At 41.9% G+C, this 22,221-nt stretch overlaps 1 protein-coding gene across 3 annotated transcripts in view; it reads right to left on the bottom strand.

Moving 5' to 3' along the window:
- Positions 1-22,221, bottom strand: part of lpin2 (lipin 2) — a 125,187-nt gene that overhangs the window by 90,159 nt on the left and 12,807 nt on the right. The window lies entirely within an intron of this gene.

Genomic DNA, 22,221 nt, shown 5'->3' with positions numbered 1-22,221 from the left:
CTGTTAAAAATGTACTTACACTAGAATGGACATACTAATTTTTTCTAGTGAGTTTAGTTAGTATGTACATCATGCAAGGACCATAACTTCATGCTGTTTGTGCGTTTCAAGGATACTATTCTTGCACAACTTCTGAAGTAGGGCATCTCGAACACCAACTTCCCGATTTCCACATGTCACCATTTATGTGTCATCGCCAGAAGTTGCTGTTTAATTTACACATGCATAAAATGTGTGCCATTGGCTAGATTTCTACAGCAAAATCCAATCCAGTATTTACACATTACACTTCACAATGCTCAAATCGTCCAGAAAACAAAAGGCATAATGCTCATGACACCAAGCCCATCAACTAAAATTAGTCTCACCGTCATTCACTATAATTTTCTTTTAAACTGTCTGGATTAATATTTAAAGTATGTCAATAACTGTCAGCCACCATTTAATCTAAAACCAACTCCAAAAAAGTGCTGTCGTTCTTAATTAACCACAAAATTGCAGAGTATAACCACAAATAGTCAGGAAGATACAAGAGCTAATGCTCGCAGTCATCTGTTTTCCAAAAGTAACTCAAAACAGTAGTTAATAATTTTGGCTAGAATATTTGCCTTGCCCCACTTACAGCATCTCCATTGCCCTCCATGTCTATGCCATTCCCACTCTACTGGACAAGCAGAGTTTTGCTCATGCATCAAATAGTAATTTTTCCATATTAGCTCTTCATATGTGACTTTGGACAGTTAGAGCATGGGTGAATTTAAATAGGCTTCAGATACCTAAAATAATTCCTGTGTTATTATGACTAGCAGATAGCCAATACACAAAAATAATTGGCTTCATCCACAGTTTGAACAGACACAAATTATGTACAGGAACGTAAATGGGTTGTTTGATGTACAGATCAATCAGAAAATTTGTTCTGGATAATGCCATAAGAGTTTTTTTTTTAAAAAGCTGAGGTCGGTGCGCCTTTAAAACTGAGAAAAGAAGAGCTTTGGAGGACATTGAATGCTGAACTGGGTGGAGGAAGGCAATTTGTATCCAAGCAGCTCAGCAGAGGAAGTTTTACGACTTTCTTGTGACTTTGTTGTTGTAAAGCTCTTAAGTCAGTTCTGTAGCGTGAAACAGACCAGAGAGCGGTGGGAGCTATGATTTGCTGATAGTCCAGAGAAAAAGACAGATTCTCTCTGAAAATAAGCTTTACCCTTCATGGAACAAGTGCTGCAATCACAGTGTGGTTTTTGACCTGCTTGAAGCAAGAGAAAAGACCCAGAGAAAGAAGAGTTGCTGCTCTCTGTGGAGAAAGGCTCCTTTGCCGAGAGGAAGCCTGCATTGTTGAAAGGTAGCAAAATTCCCATTGTCTCCAGTCTCTGGCAAATCTCTGCTTCAAGCGTGAGCCCTGTTGCTTTTTGTATATTTAGAAGTTCCTGAAATCTCAAGAAAGTTTCTAGTGTTAGACTGCTATTTTAAAATGCAAGTAGACTTGTTGCGACACTTTTGCTGAAAGATCTGTGTGACATCTGCTGCAGACGAAGTGCCTTGAACACCTACCCATCAGACTGTTTAGCAAACTTACCTGGAGAGATCAGTGGCATCCGACTATTCGACTCAGACATATCACCGATCCAGAAATATCCTACCAGGAGTTACCCAGTTATTTTATTATTCCTAAGAAACAGTTCTAATTTAAAATATTTTAAAACCGGTTAACCGTTGATTTTTGAATGTATGTGTGGGAATGAGGGCGAGGAAGAATAAGGAGCTGTAAAATCTTTTCATACATGTAGACTTCTCATTATCGTTTAAAACTTGGTTTATAAATAGTTAATTTTGTTGTTGTTTAAAGAAACATTGGTTTGGTGTGCTTTATTCTGGCGATAATGTGTTTAATTTAACAAATTTCTGGTAGGTGGGAAACTTTACTAATATGCTGTGATCTGTGGAGCAGTGGGACTGAATTAACAGTGCCTTACCCCCGCCATGGTCGTAACAATAAGAAGTGAATTAATTGGTGATCTCTTAAAAAGAACAATGGGTATTTGATCTGTAAACACTTGACTACATTAAGAATGGTTTTTAATTGTTGGCACTTTTAGGCATGAGTTTATAGATTTACATCGGGACAGAATTGACAGAACCTACCCTGCATGGAATTTGAAGTTTACCAAATTTGAGAATTGAGCTTTGCCAAAGCCTCCTTTTAGGAATTTCTCCACTCCTACTCCTGCTTACACACACACCCAGTGTGATATTGAGCCATTTAAAAAAAAGGTTCCAGGTTTATCCCTACTCTTTTCAAAGTTGGCTGCGTAACTCAGCTCAGACACAAAGTACTAGGATAAACCTCAAACCATCCTGAGTTCAAGGAGAAGAAATGCAGCTGAGTTTCTTGCACTTTATTAGTATCCACTGAGCCTTGCTGGAAGGCACACGTATCAATGAGCAGGTAGACTATTTCGGAACTGACAATGATGCTTTCCTTGGCAAGTTCAGCAGCCTGGCAATATTCAATGCCACAGGCCACATTTGAAGACAGACAACTTGCATTTATAGGGTACCTTTAATGTAAAAAACATCCCAACACACATCACAGGAGCATATTCAGATAAAAGCTAACACAAGATAAATGAAGATATTTTAGGTTTACTGGATGCTTGGTCAAAGAAATAGATTTTAAAGGAGATGTGAAGCAGTCTAGGGAAGGAATTCTAAAGCTCAAGGTCTGGACATCAGAAGGCATGTTGATCATGATGGGGCAAGGGAAGTGGGAGATACAGTGGCGCAGTGGTTAGCACCGCAGCCTCACAGCTCCAGCGACCCAGGTTCAATTCTGGGGACTGCCCGCGTGGAGTTTGCAAGTTCTCCCTGTGTCTGCGTGGGTTTCCTCCGGGTACTCCGGTTTCCTCCCACATGCCAAAAGACTTGCAGGTTGATAGGTAAATTGGCCATTAGCAATTGCCCCGAGTATAGGTAGGTGGTAGGGAAATATAGGGACAGGTGGGGATGTGGTAGGAATATGGAATTAGTGTAGGATTAGTATAAATGGGTGGTTGATGGTCGGCACAGACTCGGTGGGCCGAAGGGCCTGTTTCAGTGCTGTATCTCTAAACTACACTACACAGAGGCCGGAGTTGGAGGAAAGATCTTGGAGCTTTTGGAAGTTAGAGGTAGGGGAGTGAATAATCATACGGCAAAAAAATTTAGATGATATTCAGAAAAGCAGATCAACTTCATTCCTCTCACCCAACCATAGTCTTCCATGCCCAGCTATATCAGGGTCTAACAGACAAAATAGTCTACATTTTATTTTTCAGCTGTTGACAGTTTAGAACTAGAAACTTACTTTAGTGCTTCAATATATTTTTTAAAAATTCAGTGTGAAAGATATTATTGCAAACAAACAGGTGGCTTAAAAATTTAAAGCCGAAGGGACAGCTTCACCCTCCAACTCATCACTGAAACATCCCTCTCGTGCTCCAAAAGCCCAGGACTTCACTCACTAAACACAATGATGAAAGGTAAAAGCAAAATACTGCAGATGCTGGAAATCTGAAATAAAAACAAGAAATGCTGGAAATACTCAGCAGGTCTGGCAGCATCTGTGGAGAGAAAAGCAGAGTTAACGTTTCAGGTCAGTGACCCTTCTTCAGAACAATGATGAAAGGAGCAGATTTCAGGAGTACAGAGGCATGGTGAAATAGGCACACACATAGCAGATTAAATTAAAAGCAGAGAAGTTTGAAATTATGCATTCTGGGTGTAATAGGGTAAGGCAATATAAAATAAATGCCGCCATTTTGAAGGGGGACCGGAACAGAGAGCAAAACAAAAAATGGTGGAAATACTCAGGTCTGGCAGCATCTGTGGAAAGAGAAGCAGAGTTAGCGTTTCAGGTCAATGACCTTTCAATCAGAACTGGCAAAGGCTAGAAATTGAATAGGTTTTAAGCAAATAAAGTGGGGTGGGGCAAGAGATAACAAAAGGAAAGGTGTTGATCGGACAGAGGATCAGAGAATAACTGATAAGGTGGTCATGGAGCAAAGGTAAAGGTGTGTTAATGGTGTGCTGAAAGACAAAGCGTTAGTGCAGAGAGGGTGTGAACGGACAGAAAAATGAACACTCCTAGCCAAAAGCACAAACATGAAAAAAAAAAGCATGGGCAGGCACATGGTTTAAAAAAAAATGAAACAAACCAAAATAAAATGAAAAGTAAGAAAAAAATATAACTTAAAAGAAAAAAGTGGGGGGGGGGGGGGGGGGGGCGTCCTGTTCTGAAATTATTGAACTCAATGTTGTCAAATGGAACAGATACCCAAGGGTCATGTATGCCAATTTTTAAAAGGTGGCAGGATAAATTAATAAGGCTGTTAAGAAACTACAAGACCCTTGACTTTATAAATAGAGGAAGAACAAAAGCAAGGAGTTTATGCTAAACTTTTATAAATCGCTGGTTAGGCCTGAGCTGACATATTTTGTCCCATTCTGGGCATCACACCTTAGGAAAGATGCCAAGGCTTTAGAAAGAGACCGCAGCAAAGATTTACTGGAATGGTACCAGGGTGAAGGACTTAAGCATGTGGAGAGACTAGAGAAGGTTGGATTGTTCTCCTCACAAGCAGGACAAGAACAGATTGAATAGAGGTCTTCAAAATTGATGAAGTAAATAGGGAGAAAATATTTCCACTGGCAGCAGGGTCAATGAGGAGAATTTTTTTTAATATTAAAGTGAGGTACAATCTGGAAGTAGATTTAATAGCAACTTTCAAAAGGCAATTGGATATACATATGAAAAAAGATTTGCAGGGCTATGGTGAAAGAACAAAGGAGCAGAGATGGCACGATGAATGAGAGGTGATCTAATTGAAACATAAAACTCTTAAGGGGCTGACGGGGCAGATGATAAGACAATGTTTTCTCAGGCTGGGGAATCTAGAGCACGGAGTCATAGTTTCAGAATAAAAGGGTTGGCCATTTAGGACTCAGATGAGAAATTTCTGCCCTCAAATGGTTGTGAATCTTTGACATTCGCTCCCTCAAAGCTGTGGATGCTCAGTCATTCCGCATATTCAAGACACGGGTCGATAGACTTTTCGATACTAAAGGAGGATAATACCAGAAGGTGGAGTTGAGATAGAAGATCAGCCATGATCTTGTTAAATAGAAGAGCAAGCTTGATGGGCCAAATGGCCTGCTTTAGCTCCTAGTTATGACCTTATAAATGGTCGTCTCCTGTTCTATATGGTTCGATGACATTCTTCATCGCATGGTGCCATAATTGATGATACATCTCAATCTGTTATACACCCTTCCTAATTCTTCCACAGACTCACGATCTCACAAGACCGCCTCCCTCCCTCCACCCACCCCCCAATTATTACAGAACTGCAACAAATGCACAGTGTCATCCTCCAAGCACAGGCATAACCTGAAATTTCCATCCCATGACTGCCACACCCCTCCAGCACCATCCCAGTGCTCCCACATTCTCAGACCACATAATCAGTGTCCCACCTTGGAACATTCGTCACAATGCTACCACATTCAGGACCCTCTAATTCTCCCACTAGCTCCGCAACTTAACATCTCCCAATCCCACTTCTACCAGACTGCTACCATCTTACCAGAGCGAGGGCAGCTGATTGAGGCCTGGAGTGCAACTCGGGTAGGCTATCAAACCAGGTTTGAAGATAGCTCAAAGAGAATTTAATGCTTACAAATACCCTAACCATAGGTCATTTAACTAGATCGAATTTGTAGATACTCCAGTTATGCTACTAAAATATTTAAAATTTAACTGCAGATGAGTACTAGCAGGCTCAAGAGCTCCTTTTTGAGAGAGAGAATCAGAATCTGAGCTAAAGAGAAGTCAGGCAGCAGAACAATGTAGTGCCTGGCTGGAATTTTTACTGCTGCTACCAATTTGAACAGAAAATATAAAAACAGCTTTGGTGGTGCACAGAATTTATTTAAACATTTAGATCTGTACTAAGTATAGGTCCTGTCAAATGCTTTCCAGATTATAAATCAGGTGTATTTCAACAAAATTTTATAGCCCCTTTAAAATACAAAAATGGCCCAAGGTCCTTTGCAGAAACGTTATCAAACAAAATTTGACAGCGAGCCACACATGGAGAATACAGGACAAGCCGAAGAGGTTGCTTTTAAAAGGAGCAAACTCAAAAGGGGGGGGGGGGGGGGTTTAAAAGGGAGAAAATTCCAGAGATCAAGGCCGAAGTTGCTGATGGCATGGCTGTCAATGCTGGAGCAATGAAAATCAGAAGATGCGCAAGAGGCTGAAACTGGAAGATCTTGGGTGTTACAGGGCTGGAGGAGGGAGAGATGAGGCTACAGAGGTATTTGAAAACAAGGATAGGAATGTTAAAATGGAGGAGTGTCTGGACCAGCAACCAATGTTGGTCCACGAGTACAGGAGTGATGGGTGAATGGGATTTGGCCAGAAGTGCCGACTTGATGATCCATCTCGGCCTCCTCCTGAAGTCCTCAACATCACAGATACCAGACTTCAGCCAACTTGATTCACTCTGCGATATCAAGAAACGACTGAAGGCACTGGACACTGCAAAGGCTATGGGCCCTGACAATATTCTGGCAATAGTACTGAAACCCTGTGCTCCAGCACTTGAAGTGCCCCTAGCCAAGCTGTTCTGGTACAGCTACAACACTGGCATCTACCCAGCAATATGGGTAGATGCTACCCAGCCAAGTGGCACTCGCTTAGCAATAACCTGCTCAGTGACACTCAGTTTGGGTTCTGCCAGGGCCACTCAGCTCCTGACCTCATTACAGCCTTGGTTCAAACATGGACAAAAGAGCTGAACTCCAGAGGTGAGGTGAGAGTGACTGCCCTTGACATCAAGGCACACAATGGCATCAAGACAGAGTATGGCATCAAGGAGCCCGAGCAAAACTGAAGTCAATGGAAATCGGGGGGGAAAACTCTCCACTGGTTGGAGTCATACCTAGCGCAAAGCAGTCCATGTCGAAATGCAGCAAGAGCTGGAAAACATCCAGGCTTGGGCCGATAAGTGGCAAGTAACATTCGTGCTACACAAGTGGCGGGCAATGACCATCTCCAACAAGACAGAATCTAACCATTTCCCCTTGACATTTATTGGCATTACCATCGCTGAATCTCCTATCAACATCCTAGGGGCTACCACTGACCAGAAACTGAACTGGACAGAGGCTAGGAATCCTGCAGCAATTAACTCACCTCCTGACTCCCCAAAACCTGTCCACCATCTATAAAGGCACAAGTCAGGAGTGTGATGGAACACTCTCCACTTGTCTGGATGGGTACAGCTCCAACACCACTCAAGAAGCTCAATACCATCCAGGATAAAGCAGCCTGCTTGATTGCCACCCCATCGACAAACATTCACTCCCTACACCACCAACGCATAGTGGCAGTGTACACCATCTACAAGATGCACTACAGCAATGCACCAAGGCTCCTTAGACAGCACCTTCCAAGCCCGCAACCTCCATCACCTAGGACAAGGGCAGCAAATGCATGGGAACACCACCATCTGCAAGTTCCCCTCCAAGTCACAACATCCTGACTTGGAGCTAGGGCGGCACAGTGGCACAGTGGTTAGCACCGCAGCCTCACAGCTCCAGGGACCCGGGTTTGATTCTGGGTACTGCCTGTGTGGAGTTTGCAAGTTCTCCCTGTGTCTGCGTGGGTTTTCTCCGGGTGCTCCGGTTTCCTCCCACAAGCCAAAAGACTTGCAGGTTGATAGGTAAATTGGCCATTATAAATTGTCACTAGTATAGGTAGGTGGTAGGGAAATATAGGGACAGGTGGGGATGTTTGGTAGGAATATGGGATTAGTGTAGGATTAGTATAAATGGGTGGTTGATGTTCGGCACAGACTCGGTGGGCCGAAGGGCCTGTTTCAGTGCTGTATCTCTAATCTATAATCGCTGTTTCTTCACTGTCACTGGGTCAAAATCCTGGAACTCCCTTCCTAACAGCACTGTGGGTATACCTACCCCACATGGACTGCAGCGGTTCAAGAAGGCAGCTCACCACCACCTTCTCAACAGCAAATAGGGATGGGCAATAAATGCTGGCCTGGCCAGCAGTGCCCACATCCCATGAATGAATATATAAAAAAAAAATACAGGAAGTAGTTTTAGATTAACTCAAATTTATGGAGGATGGTAGATAGGAAACCATCCAGGAGAGCTTTGGAACAATCTAGTCTAGAGGCACAGATGAAGGTTTCAGCAGCAGATAATCTAAGGCAGGTGCAGAGATAGCAAATGTTAGAGATGTAAGTAGGTGGTTTTGGTGGTGGAGTAGATAGTGGGTTAGAAATTCATCTCGGGATCAAATGTGACACCAAGGTTGCCAACTGTTTGGTCAATGTTTGAAGCTGAAACAGAGAGGGGAATATAGAGTCTGTGGCAGGGACTGAAGACAGTGACTTTGGTCTTCCCAATATTTAGTCGGAGAAAACTGCAGCTTGTCCAGTAGAGAATATCAGACAAGCACCATAACAAATCAGAGTCAGAGGCGGAGTTGAGAAAAGTGGTGGAGAGTGTAGAGATGGGTGTCGTCATGTGGAACCCAAAATCCTTTTTTCAGATGAGACAACACAGATTAGAAATAGGAAGGGGCCAAGGATTGATCCTTGGGGAACTTTCAAGGTATAGGTGAGTATGAAGAGAGGTCACTGCACGGGATTCTCCGGTTTCGACTGAATAGATCGGAACAAAACTCCGAGAACAGTGCCACCCAACTGGACTACAGCGGAGAAGCATTGGAGGAGGATGGTGTGGCCAACCATGTCAAAGACTGCAAATAGGGCAAGAAAGATGAGGAGGGATCATTTAACCATATTCTAAGTGACTGAGACTGTCATTTTTGATTTTGATAAGGGCTGTTTCAGTGCTGTAGCTGGGTGGGAACCTGGAGTTATGGGGGACGATGGATACGGACTTGAGAGACAACACATTCAAGGACTTGAAAGGAAAAGGAGGTTAGTGATGGGGCAGTAGATTCTAAGGACGTGGGTCAAGGGTGGGCTTATTTTTTTTTTTAAATGAAAAGGGGTGGGGGATGATGGCAGATTTGAAGGGGAGGGAACCCTAAACAATAATCAACCAACAAGGGGCCAGGCAAGGAAGTTGGGTGGTCAGCAGTTTGGTGAGAATAGGGTTGAAGGAGCAGCAAGTGGATCTGAGGAACAAAATATGCTTTAGTTATTATATATAACTTTTATATTAATACATTCAATATTGTGAAGGATTCCCAGTTATAAATCTTTTTCACAAAATGGAACATGCTTTATTATGGAGTTCTCTATTCATTCTCCAGCAGGGAACAGTGAATTTTCTCAATAATGACAGCAAATGAGAAATACCCATTTTGACTAAGGTTCAAAAAAAAAATTCAGAAGTTTAAAAGATTTTTCAGATACAAGTTTTTCTTCTATCAAATACAAAGCAAAATAAATCAATTTACAGAGTGGAATCTGATAATTAAAATAGACAATGGAAGTGAATACAATATAATCTATGCATTTATGTTTATTTGGTTAACAGTCACCTATTTAGGACTATAGAATTCTTGCACATTAAAGTACTTCCTTCATTTCAACTAAAACTTGTAAAACTACCACCACGTTCCTCCACTGCCATTCCATCACTCCCACCTTGGAAGCTCCTTCCAAATGCTTCCACAGCCAGGACCCTCTAATTATCCCACTAACGCAACAACTTAAGAATTACTCTTCCTATTTTTATCATCGTCTGTAAATTTGGACACTACTTCCTCGAGCCCTATATTGGCGTAGAGTGAAGAGAGGTAGTTCCAGAAGACAGGCCTGTCGGACACATAGCATCATAGCGTACTTTCGCAACCCACATAAAACCACTCAAATTGCCTGTAACTTCCTGCCATCTGTCTCTTCCCTTCTAACTAATTTTAATCCAATTTGCTACTCCCTCAAATTCAATTAAATTTAATATTTTCCTGCGTGGTATTGCGAGCTTTAGTTTGTAATTTAAAGTGTGTGTGCGTGTTGCTCAATTGAAACTGTTCAGCTATTAATTGGCTGACCTCAAAATGAAACCAAATAAAAGCAGCTCAGAGAATCAGATTCATGTATAAAAGAAAGCTTCAGAAATATGATTTAGGGAATCTGTATGGAAAGCAACAGATATTCGGAAAAAGTCTCTATCAACGAACCCGACATAACCAAGATAAACACAAATCAGAGAAAAAACATTAAGCCACTTACTTTTATCAGTTCACAAGTAAAGTTCAATATCAGGTGAGTGTACTTTTAAAAAAGAAAACACAAATTCCAAAACCAACCACTGGAAGATTCAGTGGTTATAAAGAGTAACGCAAATCAACCGAAAGGTGCACATTTGAAATCAGATTAAGTTGAATGGGAAACAGTGTGTTGGCTTTCCATTAACAAGTCACAGAGAGCAGTAATTTTACTGCTGCTAACATTCAACACCAAAAAAGTGTTTTAAAAATATTTAATTTTTCTGCTAAGCTTTCTCCCCTCCCTGAAGGCATCAACTTCTTGCTGGAGTATGGCTCCTTGGATTCCCAATGCTCCTTGGTAGCCAACACAATGAGTGTCAGTTTATTGAACCACTTGACTGGGAGCAGGGAAGAGAATTAGAGAGGTGGGGGGTGGGAAACCACATTGCAGAGCTAAAACATTGCTTACATATAAAAACTGATAAACTTTAGTTGCTTTTATAAATGGTGTCATTTAATTCCAACTGTCTGTGAGCTAGGTCCCAAGTACATTGCTGAATCCAGCTCTGCACACTTGCTGCAAGAATTAGAGAGCCAGATTTAGCAGTGGAAATACTGGAACCTGGCTTACATTGGCCTCCTGAGACTTAAAATTAATAAAAAAGTAGTTTACAAAAAGTCAAAGGAGTCAAAATCTGTACTCTGTAGACTGGCCTCTTTTCTGCAGTAGCACATCATGCAGGATGAGACAATAGTTTCAAGTACAACAGTTACACTACTGCTGTCCCAGTACATAATGAGAAGAAACAAAGAACAAAGAAAATTACAGCACAGGAACAGGCCCATTGGCCCTCCAAGCCTGCGCCGATCCAGATCCTCTACCTAAACATGTCACCTATTTTCTAAGGGTCTGTATCTCTTTGCTTCCTGCCTATTCATGTATCTGTCTAGATACATCTTAAAAGACGCTATCGTGTTCGCATCTACCACCTCCACTGGCAACGCGTTCCAGGCACCCACCACCCTCTGCGTAAAGAACTTTCCACGCATATCCCCCCTAAACTTTTCCCCTCTCACTTTGAACTCGTAACCCCTAGTATTTGAATCCCCCACTCTGGGGATCTTGCTATCCACCCTGTCTATACCTCTCATGATTTTGTACACCTCAATCAGGTCCCCCCTCAACCTCCGTCTTTCTAATGAAAATAATCCTAATCTACTCAACCTCTCTTCATAGCTAGCGCCCTCCATACCAGGCAACATCCTGGTGAATCTCCTCTGCACCCTCTCCAAAGCATCCACATCCTTTTGGTAATGTGGCGACCAGAACTGCACGCAGTATTCCAAATGTGGCCGAACCAAAGTCCTATACAACTGTAACATGACCTGCCAACTCTTGTACTCAATACCCTGTCCGATGAAGGAAAGCATGCCGTATGCCTTCTTGACCACTCTATTGACCTGCGTTGCCACCTTCAGGGAACAATGGACCTGAACACCCAAATCTCTCTGTACATCAATTTTCCCAAGGACTTTTCCATTTACTTTATAGTTCAGAAGTTTCCAAGTAAGAAAGTTCAACTATTTCAAAGTAAAAATACAAAACTTCTACATAAAGTACTTGCTGGAGGAATAACAGGAAGTATTTTACACCAACATGGAAGTGGTTTAAAAGATGCTGTAAGCCAATTTGACGTATGAGAAACACAAGACTGATTAAAAGAAAATCACCGCCCCTGACTAATTTATGAAACCAAAATAACCACATCCTGTGGAGCTAGAGCTTTGTGTTTATTCAAATATGATTAAAAGATTTCAGGAACCGGTTCATGACAAATGGCAATTGATGCTGTTAAAGCACTATCCCTTTAACAATTTCTAGAGAGAAATGAGTACACACTAACAATTTGAAGTACTACGCCTTTGCATAGAGAGAGATTTGGAAGAGAAAGTTTCTGTGTGGAATATTGTGATAAAAGACTTTTAAAATAAATGTTTTTGTGACCACAACATGTAATAATGACTACACACACAGACTTGAATCTATTTACAACTTCTTCGAATCACTCCTTAATTTTAGCTTTGTGCCCATGCACACTCCCATTTTTGGCTGCAGTTATTAGCGGTAAGTGAAGTCACAGAACACTAACTTACAGTTACGTAGCACCTTTAATGCAGTAAAATGTCCTGAGGTGCTTCATAGGAGCGTTAACAAAACTTGACATCAAGCCACATGAGGAGAGATCAGGCCAAATGGTCTAATGCTTGGTCAGAAGTATGTTTAAAAGGAGTATCCTAAAAGGAGAAAAGTGAGGTAGAGCGACAGAGAAGTTTAGGGAGGAAATTTCAATGTTTAAAGCCTTGGCAGCTGAAAACATGGCTACCAATGTTAGAGTGATTTAAACAGGGGATGCTCAAGAGGCCATTTGGAGCAGCAGATATCTTGGAGGGTTGTAGGGCTGCAGAAAATTACAGACCCAGGGATGGGTAAAATGAGGGGCGCTGGCCAGGGTGCATTGAAAGAGTCAAGTCTAGAGGCAACAAACACACAGATGAGGGATGAGCTGATGTAGGAATGGAGTCAGGGGACGTTAGGGTGGTGGAAATCAGCGATCTTAATGAGGCATGGATTTGTGGTTAGAAGCTCATCTCTGGGTTAATCATGACACAAGGTCATGAAAGATCTGCTTCAACCTCAGACAGTCACCAGGGAGAAGGATGGAGATTCTAGTATGGTCCCAGCAGATTGGAAGTTGGCAAATGTAACACCACTATTCACGAAAGGAGGGGGAGAGAAAACAGGGAACTACAGTTAGCCTGAAATCATTTATTGGGGAAAGGCTGGCATCTATTAAGGAAGTCTGAACAGTGCATTTAGAAAATCATAGTATCTGAGACAGAGTCAACATAGTTTCATGAAATTTATTAGTGTTTTTGAGGATGCAACTAGTAGGGTCGATAATAGCGCAATCAGTAGATGTAGTATACTTGGCCATCCAAAAGGCATTCGATCAGGTGTCACAAAATTTTTATACACAAGGGCTCATGGAGTTCGGGTGATATATTAGCATGGATGAAGGACTAGTTAATGGACAGGAAGCAGAGAGTACTGATAAGTGGGGCATTTTGATGTTGGTGGGCTGCAACTGGTGGAGTGCCTCAAGGATCAGTGCTGGGGCCTCAGCTACTTACAAGCTGTATTAATGACTGAGACGAAGAGACCAAGAGTAAGGTACCTAAGTTTGCTGATGAAACAAGGCTAGGTGGGAATGTAAGCAGTGAGGAGAACACAAAGGCTGCAAAGAGATAAGACAGTTAAGTGAGTGGGCAACAAGGTGGCAGATGGAGTATAATGTGGGGGAAGTGTGAAGTTATTCACTTTGGTACTAAGAACAGAAAAGCAGAATTTTTTTTTTTTTAAGTGTGAAACTTTTAAATGTTGATGTTCAGAGAGACTTGGGCGTATTCATACAAGGAATACAAAAAGTTAGCATGCAAGACGACAAATGAGATGTTGGACTGATTCAGCTGCACCTGATCACTGAAGCAGTTGCATTGTAGATAAAAACAGTCCCTCTTCCTAAAGACAGAAATCTATTAATTTCTTATTTATCCTGTGGTTCAATATCAAAAATAACAATGTAGCAATGCCCAAAGGCCCAACATTCATGCCAATGATATTCAGTAAAGGCCTTTGGTATAAAACTCATGAAAATAGCTGGCATCCACACTTATCTAGTTATAAGATCCAGTATTAAATTTGGTCTCAATGGCCCCCAATTACTTCCTACTTAACCCCCCAACCTGAAAACCTTTGTGAACATAGTTTGCTATTGTTCAATAGTGAGTGTCTTTGCTTATTATACAGCTACCTCCAAAGTAAGCACAACAGTGTCAATAACATAATACACAGCTGCATATACTTGCAAACCAATTTCAGAACAGAAATAGAGTTAACCATCAATATCGGTGAAATTCTAATACAACTAAGGCATATTCCAATTCACAAAACAATGCTTCTCAATGTCCTTTAAACAAAATTATTTTGATAATTACCCGTTAAGATTTTAGATTTAGATTTTTAGATTTAGAGATACAGCACTGAAACAGGCCCTTCGGCCCACTGAGTCTGTGCCGACCATTAACCACCCATTTATACTAATCCTACACTAATCCCATATTCCTACCACATCCCCACCTGTCCCTATATTTCCCTACCACCTACCTATACTAGTGGCAATTTATAATGGCCAATTCACCTATCAACCTGCAAGTCTTTTGGCTGTGGGAGGAAACTGGAGCACCCGGAGGAAACCCACGCAGACACAGGGAGAACTTGCAAACTCCACACAGGCAGGACCCAGAATTGAACCCGGGTCGCTGGAGCTATGAGGCTGCGGTGCCATCCACTGCGCCGCCCAGTTAAGTGCAATTAAATAATATGGCTTCCAAATAATCAACTCCATTTTGCCAACAATGGTGTGGATGGGAGCATGAAGTTGCAAAAGGGATAAACAGATCAAGTGTGTCTGCAAAACTGTGGCAGATAGATGAACGCAATGTGGAGCAGTGCTTCATGTGGTCCAGCCAGACCTGCCAATGAACAACTAAACCAGTGCACTTCGAACCAAGACATACATGCTAGAATATTTTCTTAATGGCAAGATGAGGGACTGTGAAAGACCAAAAAAGGGATTTATGGACACACATTGCTAGAAGCTCGTGCACAGCTACAAAAAGTAATCATAAAGGCTAAAGGAATGTTTGCTTTGTCTCAGAGAGGGGCTTTGGGGGTGGTGGGTGCTAGTGGTGGTGGGAGTAATGCTTCAGTTGAACAGAGCCTTAGTCAGACCCTATCTGGAGTACTGTGTTCAGTTTTGGACACCAGACCTTAGGGAGGATATATTGGTTTGGAAGATGCTGCAGTAGAGATTCACCAGAATTATATCAGAATTAAAAGGTTAAGAGTATCCCAGTTGCATAAATTTGATGTGAATGCCCTGGAGTTCAGAAGGGTGAGTGGTGAGCTAATTTTTGTTTATTTTTTGATTTTTATTTATTTAGAGATACAGCACTGAAACAGGCCCTTCGGCCCACCGAGTCTATGCCGACCAACAACCACCCATTTAAACTAATCCTACATTAACCCCATATTTTCTACCACATCCCCACCATTCTCCTACCACCTACCTACATGAGGGGCAATTTACAATGGCCAATTTACCTATCAACCTGCAAGTCTTTGGCTGTGGGAGGAAATCGGAGCACCCGGCAGAAACCCACGCAGACACAGGGAGAACTTGCAAACTCCACACAGACAGCACCCAGAACTGAATCCGGGTTGCTGGAGCTGTGAGGCTGCAGTGCTAACCACTGTGCCGCACAATTATATAATTGCGGTGTTTAAAACGATAAAGGCATTAGAATGGGTAGATACAGAAGAAAGCATTTTCTCTGGTCCGGTGACAGAATCAGAGCAAGGGAGTACAAACCTAAAATTAGAATTAGGTCATTCAGGAGTGAAATCAGGAACCACTTTTTCATACCAATGGTAGTGAAATGTAAAACTCTTTGCCTGTAAGGGTTGTGGATGCTTGGTCAATTGAAATTTACAAGACTGAGATTCAGATTTTTGTTGAGAAAGGGTTTCAAGGGCTATGGAGCAAACACAGGTAAATGGAGTAGAGGTTCTGATCAGCATGATCGGATTTGAGACTGAACTGGCTTGGGGGGCTCAATAGCCTATTCCTGTTGCTATGTAATTATCTCATGTATATCAGAATACAAACAAACATCCTAGAGCTTTATAGTTTTTTAAATTTTCAGGCTTTATTAATACGTTGTCATTCTGCACTGTACGCTAGAAAGACCTCCAGAACTTGTAAAAAATAAACCAAACAGCAAGGACATTTAAGTTATGAGAAAAAGGTCACAGATCCTTCGCCACCCACTCCCAAACCCTGCCGAAAAGAGCTATTGTCCTGGTTATACCAGCTTCACAAACTCACCCAGAGCCAGGATCTTCCAAAGCTATTATCTTCACTTTCACTGCTACTTTCTCCTGAAGAATCAAAATCCTCCTTGTATAAATACATTTTAAAAGGAGTGTTTTCCCTCCTGAAAACTTCACAAATCCTAGTTTATTGTAAATATTTTCCAATAGTTTGTACTCACAAGAAGACAACTAACATTCAAGTTTACCAAACACGCGATTGCAAAGTACATTTTTGTTTAACTGCCAGCTTGCAAAAGTAAAACAAAAACAAATAGATCACTAACCAATTGAAAGTGCAAATCAATTCCAACCTCACAAGATAAAAAGTTATATGGTCAAAGGCTGCTCAGAGTTTGAATTGATAGTAACAAGCTGGTCTCTATAAGCATGAACATGCATCTCATAGGAAATTGAGAAGAATTAGTTAATAATTAGATCAAGTCACATGTCTTTCACAAAGCAGAAAAACAAATGTCAGAGGAGCAATTGTTGATGTTTTTGACTAGTTTTAAAATCATGTTTACTCTTGGCATATTGGTTTTCTTCCTCACAGGTAAACACACCTTTGAAACTATTTATTAACAGGGGAAAAGGGCAGGGAGTGGGATTAGTTGAGTTGCTCTTGCAGAAGGCTGGTATAGACACAATGGGCCAAATGGCCTGCTTCTGTGCTGTTGTGATTTTATGACAAAGTAGAGTTTTCTAAGAAGAATGTGTTAAGCATTTTTTGCACTGAACGGAACAAAATGATTTTTTAAAAATGACAAGAAAACAAAGTGAAAGGAAAAAGCAGAAGTATCGGATAAAAATCGGAAGCATTAGTGCACACACTTTCTTAAAATCAACACTTCACAGTTCTGTACTCCACCCAACATAACAACTTGCGATACTGTTGCAAAGTATCTGACAAGAAAGATCAAGACCAAATGTTTGGATTGGACAAGCTTAACTAAATGAATTAGTGTGAATTTGGTTCAGTGCTCACAGTCAGAAATGTTATCTCAAGTTCTATTGCAGGACTTGGGGTACATACTCTAGATAGACAGTTTACTGAGGAAGTTCCACATTACTGGAGTTGTTGGACTGGATTTTACAGTCAGCAATATGCTGACCTTAAAGAGAGGTGCCCACAATCTGTGGTGCAGACTTCCCCTTTCCCAAAGGCTGTTTAAATCTGGCACCAAGTCAAGGGGATCTCCAGGCATCTAGCAGCATTGAGGTCAGCAAGCAAGGCAAGTAGCCACATGCTGAAGGATTCTCAGACAGCAAACCAGAAAGTCAAAAGCACCGAAACCCTTGATTTTTAATTTAAACTTTCAGACAGCCAAATAAAATGATTGGGTTTAGGTAGAAGCCAAAATAACAAGCAAACTTTAAAAAGATCTTTAAAATTATTATGGCGAAATTTAACATTCAACAAAAATAAAATGAGTTTTCCAGAGCCGGGGCATTTAGAAGTAATTTTGAGCTTAATAAACCATTAAAAATTCAGTTACACCTCATTCAAAAAGGTCAAGTGTTTCAAAGGTCTTTACAGTGAGACTAACAGCGTAAAGTGGAACTTTTCATCGATTTATTAATTGCTTAGGGACTGCACTCTGGGGGACCTCAACAGCACACCCGATGTTGCAGCCATCACTGGAAAATGTGGCCTCCATTATTTCAGAGCCCCCTTCTTGGTCACATTACCCAGCATCTGAAAGGAAAGAGGGTAGGGGAAAAAAAAAGGACCAACAGCACAAAAAAGAAACCAGAGAAACAGACAGACAGACAAAAGGAAAAAGACTACATAAAAAAAAGCGAGACAGCAACTTAAAGACACCAGAATCAAGATAGAGAAACTATATACTCCAATTTTGAGGAGCAACATAAGTCAGAATAAAATCTGTGTGCATGCATGTAATCCTTATTGATCGTACAAACTTTGTATTGCTACAATTCTCCAGTGAAAGACCGTAATATTATTAAAAGTTGAATTCAGTAAACTGCCGCAAGGCAAAATGTGACTGTTAATTTTATCACTGTAAAAAAGTCTGATTGTTAAATCATTATTATATTCCAACTTAGTGGTGTAAATTCTGCAGTATTAGTGAAAACATACTTCATATGTAACCTAACAAAGGCAAAATGCATTTCATCTATATACGGATTATCCAGAACACCTGGAGTATTGCGTACAGTTTTGGTCTCCTTATCGAAGGAAGGATAGTCATAGTTATACAGCACAGAAACATGCCCTTGGGCCCATCATGTCCGTGCCGGCCAACAAGCACCTATCTATTCTAATCCCATATTCTAGCACTTGGCCCATAGCCTTGTATGCTATGGCATTTCAAGTGCTCATCTAAGGGCAGCGCAGTGGTTAGCACCACAGCCTCACAGCTCCAGTGAGCCAGGTTCAGTTCTGGGTACTGCCTGTGCAGAGTTTACAAGTTCTCCCTGTGACTGCGTAGGTTTCCGCCGGGTGCTCCAGTTTCCTCCCACAGCCAAAGACTTGCAGTTCGTTAGGTAAATTGGCCATTGTAAATTGCCCCCCTAGTGTAGGTAGGTGGTGGGGATGTGGTAGGGAATATGGGGTAAATGTAGAATTAGTATAAATGGGTGGATGTTGGTCGGCGCAGACTTGGTGGGCCGAAGGGCCTGTTTCAGTGTTGTATAAATAAATACTTCTTAAATGTTGTGAGGATTCCTGCCTCTACCACCCCTTCAGGTAGGGTGTTCCAGATTCCAACCAACCTCTGGGTGAAAAAGTTTTCTCTCAAATCCCCTCAAAACCTCCTGCCCCTTACCTTGAATCTATGCCCCCTGGTTATTGACACCTCCGCTAAGGGAGAAGGTTCCTTCCTATCTACCCCCTCATAATTTTGTATACCTCAAATCAGGTCCCCCCCTCAGCCTTCTCTGCTCTAAGGAAAACAACCCTAGCCTATCCAGTCTCTCTTCATAGCTGAAACGCTCCAGCCCAGGCAACATCCTGGTGTATCTCCTCTGCACCCTTTCCAGTGCAATCATATCCTTCCTATAATTCTTTGAGGATATAACAAGCAGAGTGGATAAAGGGGAACCAGTGGATGTAGTGTATTTGGATTTTCAGAAAACATTTGATAAGGTGCCACAGAAAAGGTTATTGCACAAAATAGCTCAGGGTATTGGGGGTAATGTGTTGGCATGGATTGAGGATCGGCTAACATACAGAAGGCAGAGAGTCGGGATCAATGGGTCTTTTTCAGGTTGGAAAGCCGTAACTAGTGGGGTGCCACAAGGATCGGTCCTAGGGCCTCAGCTACTTACTATCTACATTCATGACTTACAGGAAGGGACAAGAGTGTAGTGCATCTAAATTTTCTGATAGAAAAGTAAAAGGGAAGGCATGTTGTGATGGGGACACAATGAATCTACAAATGGATATAGATAAGTTAACTGAGTGGACATAAATTTGGCAGATGGTGTTCAATGTGGGAAAGTGTGAGGTAATCCACTTTGGTAGGAAGAATAAAAAGGCAGATTATTTAGATGGAGAAAGACTACAAAATACTGCAGTAGAGGGGGATCTGGGTATTCTTGTGCATGAAACACAAAAGGATAGCATGCAGATGCAACAAGTAATTAGGAAAGCAAATGGAATTTTGGCCTTTATTGCTAGGGGGCTAGTGGCTTAGAAATAGGGAAGTCTTGTTACAACGGTACAGGGTGCTGGTGAGGCCACACCTGGAGTACTGTGTACAGTTTTGGTCCCCGTATTTAAAGAAGGATATACTAGCATTGTAGGCAGTTCAGAAAAGGTTCACTAGGCTGATTCCTGGGAGGAAGGGGCTGTCTTATTAAGAGCCGCTAAACAGGTTAGGCCTTTATTCATTGGAGTTTAGAAGAATGAGAGGTGATCTTATAGAAACATAAAAGATTTTAAGGGGGCTCAACAGGGTAGATGTTTAGAAGATGTTTCCGCTAGTGGGGGAAATCTCGAACTAGGGGACATAATTACAGAATAAGGGGGCACACATTTAAAACTGTGCAAAATGTGAAAGAATTTCTTCTCTCAGAGTGGTGAATCTCTGGAATTCTCTGTCTCAGAGTTGTAGAGGCTAGGTCAATAAATGTATTCAAGGAGGAGGCAGATAGATTTTTGAAATCTCGGGCAGTCGAGGGATAGGCAGAGCAGGCCCGAAAGGGAAGTTGAGGACTGGGACAGATCAGCCATGATCTTATTGAATGGCAGGGCAGGCTTGAGGGCTGAATAGCCGACTTCTCCTCCTAGTTCTTATGTTCTTATAGTGTGGCGACCAGAACTGTACACAGTACTCCAGCTGTGTAACTAGCGTTTTATATAGCTCCATCATAACCTCCCCGCTCTTATACTCGATGCCTTGCCTAATGAAGGCAAATATCCCATCTGCCTTCCTAACCACCTTATCTACCTGTGCTGCTGCCTTCAGTGATCTATGGACAAGTACACCAAGGTCCCTCTGACACTCTGTACTTCAGGGTCCTACCATCCATTGTATATTCCCTTGTTTTGTTAGTCCTCCCAAAATGCATCACTTCACACTTCTCAGGATTAAATTCCATTTGCTACTGCTCCGCCCATCTAAATCATCCTGTAATATAGGGCTTTCCTCCTCACTATTTAAGTCATCAATTTTTGTGTCAGCTGCAAACTTACTGATCATACCTCCTATATTCACGTCTAAATCATTAATGTACACTACAAACAGCAAGGGTCCCAGCACTGATCCCTGCAGTACACCACTGGCCACAGTCTTCCAATCACAAAAACAACCCTTGACCATCACCCTCTGCCTCCTACCACGAAGCCAACTTTGGATCCAATTTGCCAAATTGCCCTGGATCCCATGGGCTCTTACCTTCTTAACCAATCTCCCATGCGGGACCTTATCAAAAGCCTTACTGAAGTCCATATAGACTACATCAATTGCTTTACCCTCATCTACACACCTAGTCACCTCCTCGAAAAATTCAATCTAATTTGTTAGACATGATCTCCCCCTGACAAAGCCATGCCGACTATCCTCGATTAATCCCTGCCTCTCCAAGAGGAGATTAATCCTGTCCCTCAGAATTTTTTCCAATAGTTTCCCTACCACTGATGTTAGACTCACTAGCCTGTAATTACCTGGTTTATCTCTACGACACTTCTTGAATAATGGTACCACATTCACTCTCCTCCAGTCCTCTGGCACCTCTCCTGTGGCCAGAGAGGATTTGAAAATTTGTGTCAGAACCCCTGCAATCTCCTCCCTTGCCTCACATAACAGCCGGGGATACATCTCATCTGGGTCTGGGGATTATCCACTTTTAAGCCCGCTAAAAACTCCTCCCTTTCAATGCTAATTTGTTCAAGTATATCACAATCCCCCTCCCTGATTGCTACACTGACATAGTCCTTCTCCATAGTAAACACAGATGAAAAGTAAACACTTAAAACCTCAACTACTCCCTCCAGCTCCACACACAAATTGCCATTTTGGTCCCTAATGGGCCCAACTCTTTCCCTGGTTATCGTTTTGCCCTTAATATCCTTATAAAATGCCTTGGGATTTTCCTTTATGTTGCCCAGTGTTTTTCATGCCTCCTCTTCACTTTCCTAATTACTTTTACATACCCCCCTACACTTGTATACTCCTCTAGGGCCTCCACTGTTTTCAACCCTCTGAATCGGCCATAAGCCTCCTTTCTTTTTCCCTTATCCAAATCTCTATACTCCTTGACATCCAGGGTTCCCTGGAATTGCTGGTCCTACCCTTCACCTTTACAGGAACATGTTGGCCCTGAACTCTCACTATTTCCTTTTTGAATACTTGCCAGAGAGGGAGTGCAACAGAATTTCACCAGACTAATCCCTGGGATGGCAGGATTGTTTTATGAGGAAACTGGGCCTGTATTCTCTCGAGATTCGAAGAATGAGAGGTGATCTCATAGAAACTTACAAAATTCTTACAGGGTGTGACAGGGTAAATGT

This window comes from Heterodontus francisci, chromosome 5, assembly GCF_036365525.1.
Source record: "Heterodontus francisci isolate sHetFra1 chromosome 5, sHetFra1.hap1, whole genome shotgun sequence".
Classification (NCBI taxonomy): domain Eukaryota; kingdom Metazoa; phylum Chordata; class Chondrichthyes; order Heterodontiformes; family Heterodontidae; genus Heterodontus; species Heterodontus francisci.
This window is presented reverse-complemented; position numbering and strand designations above follow the sequence as displayed.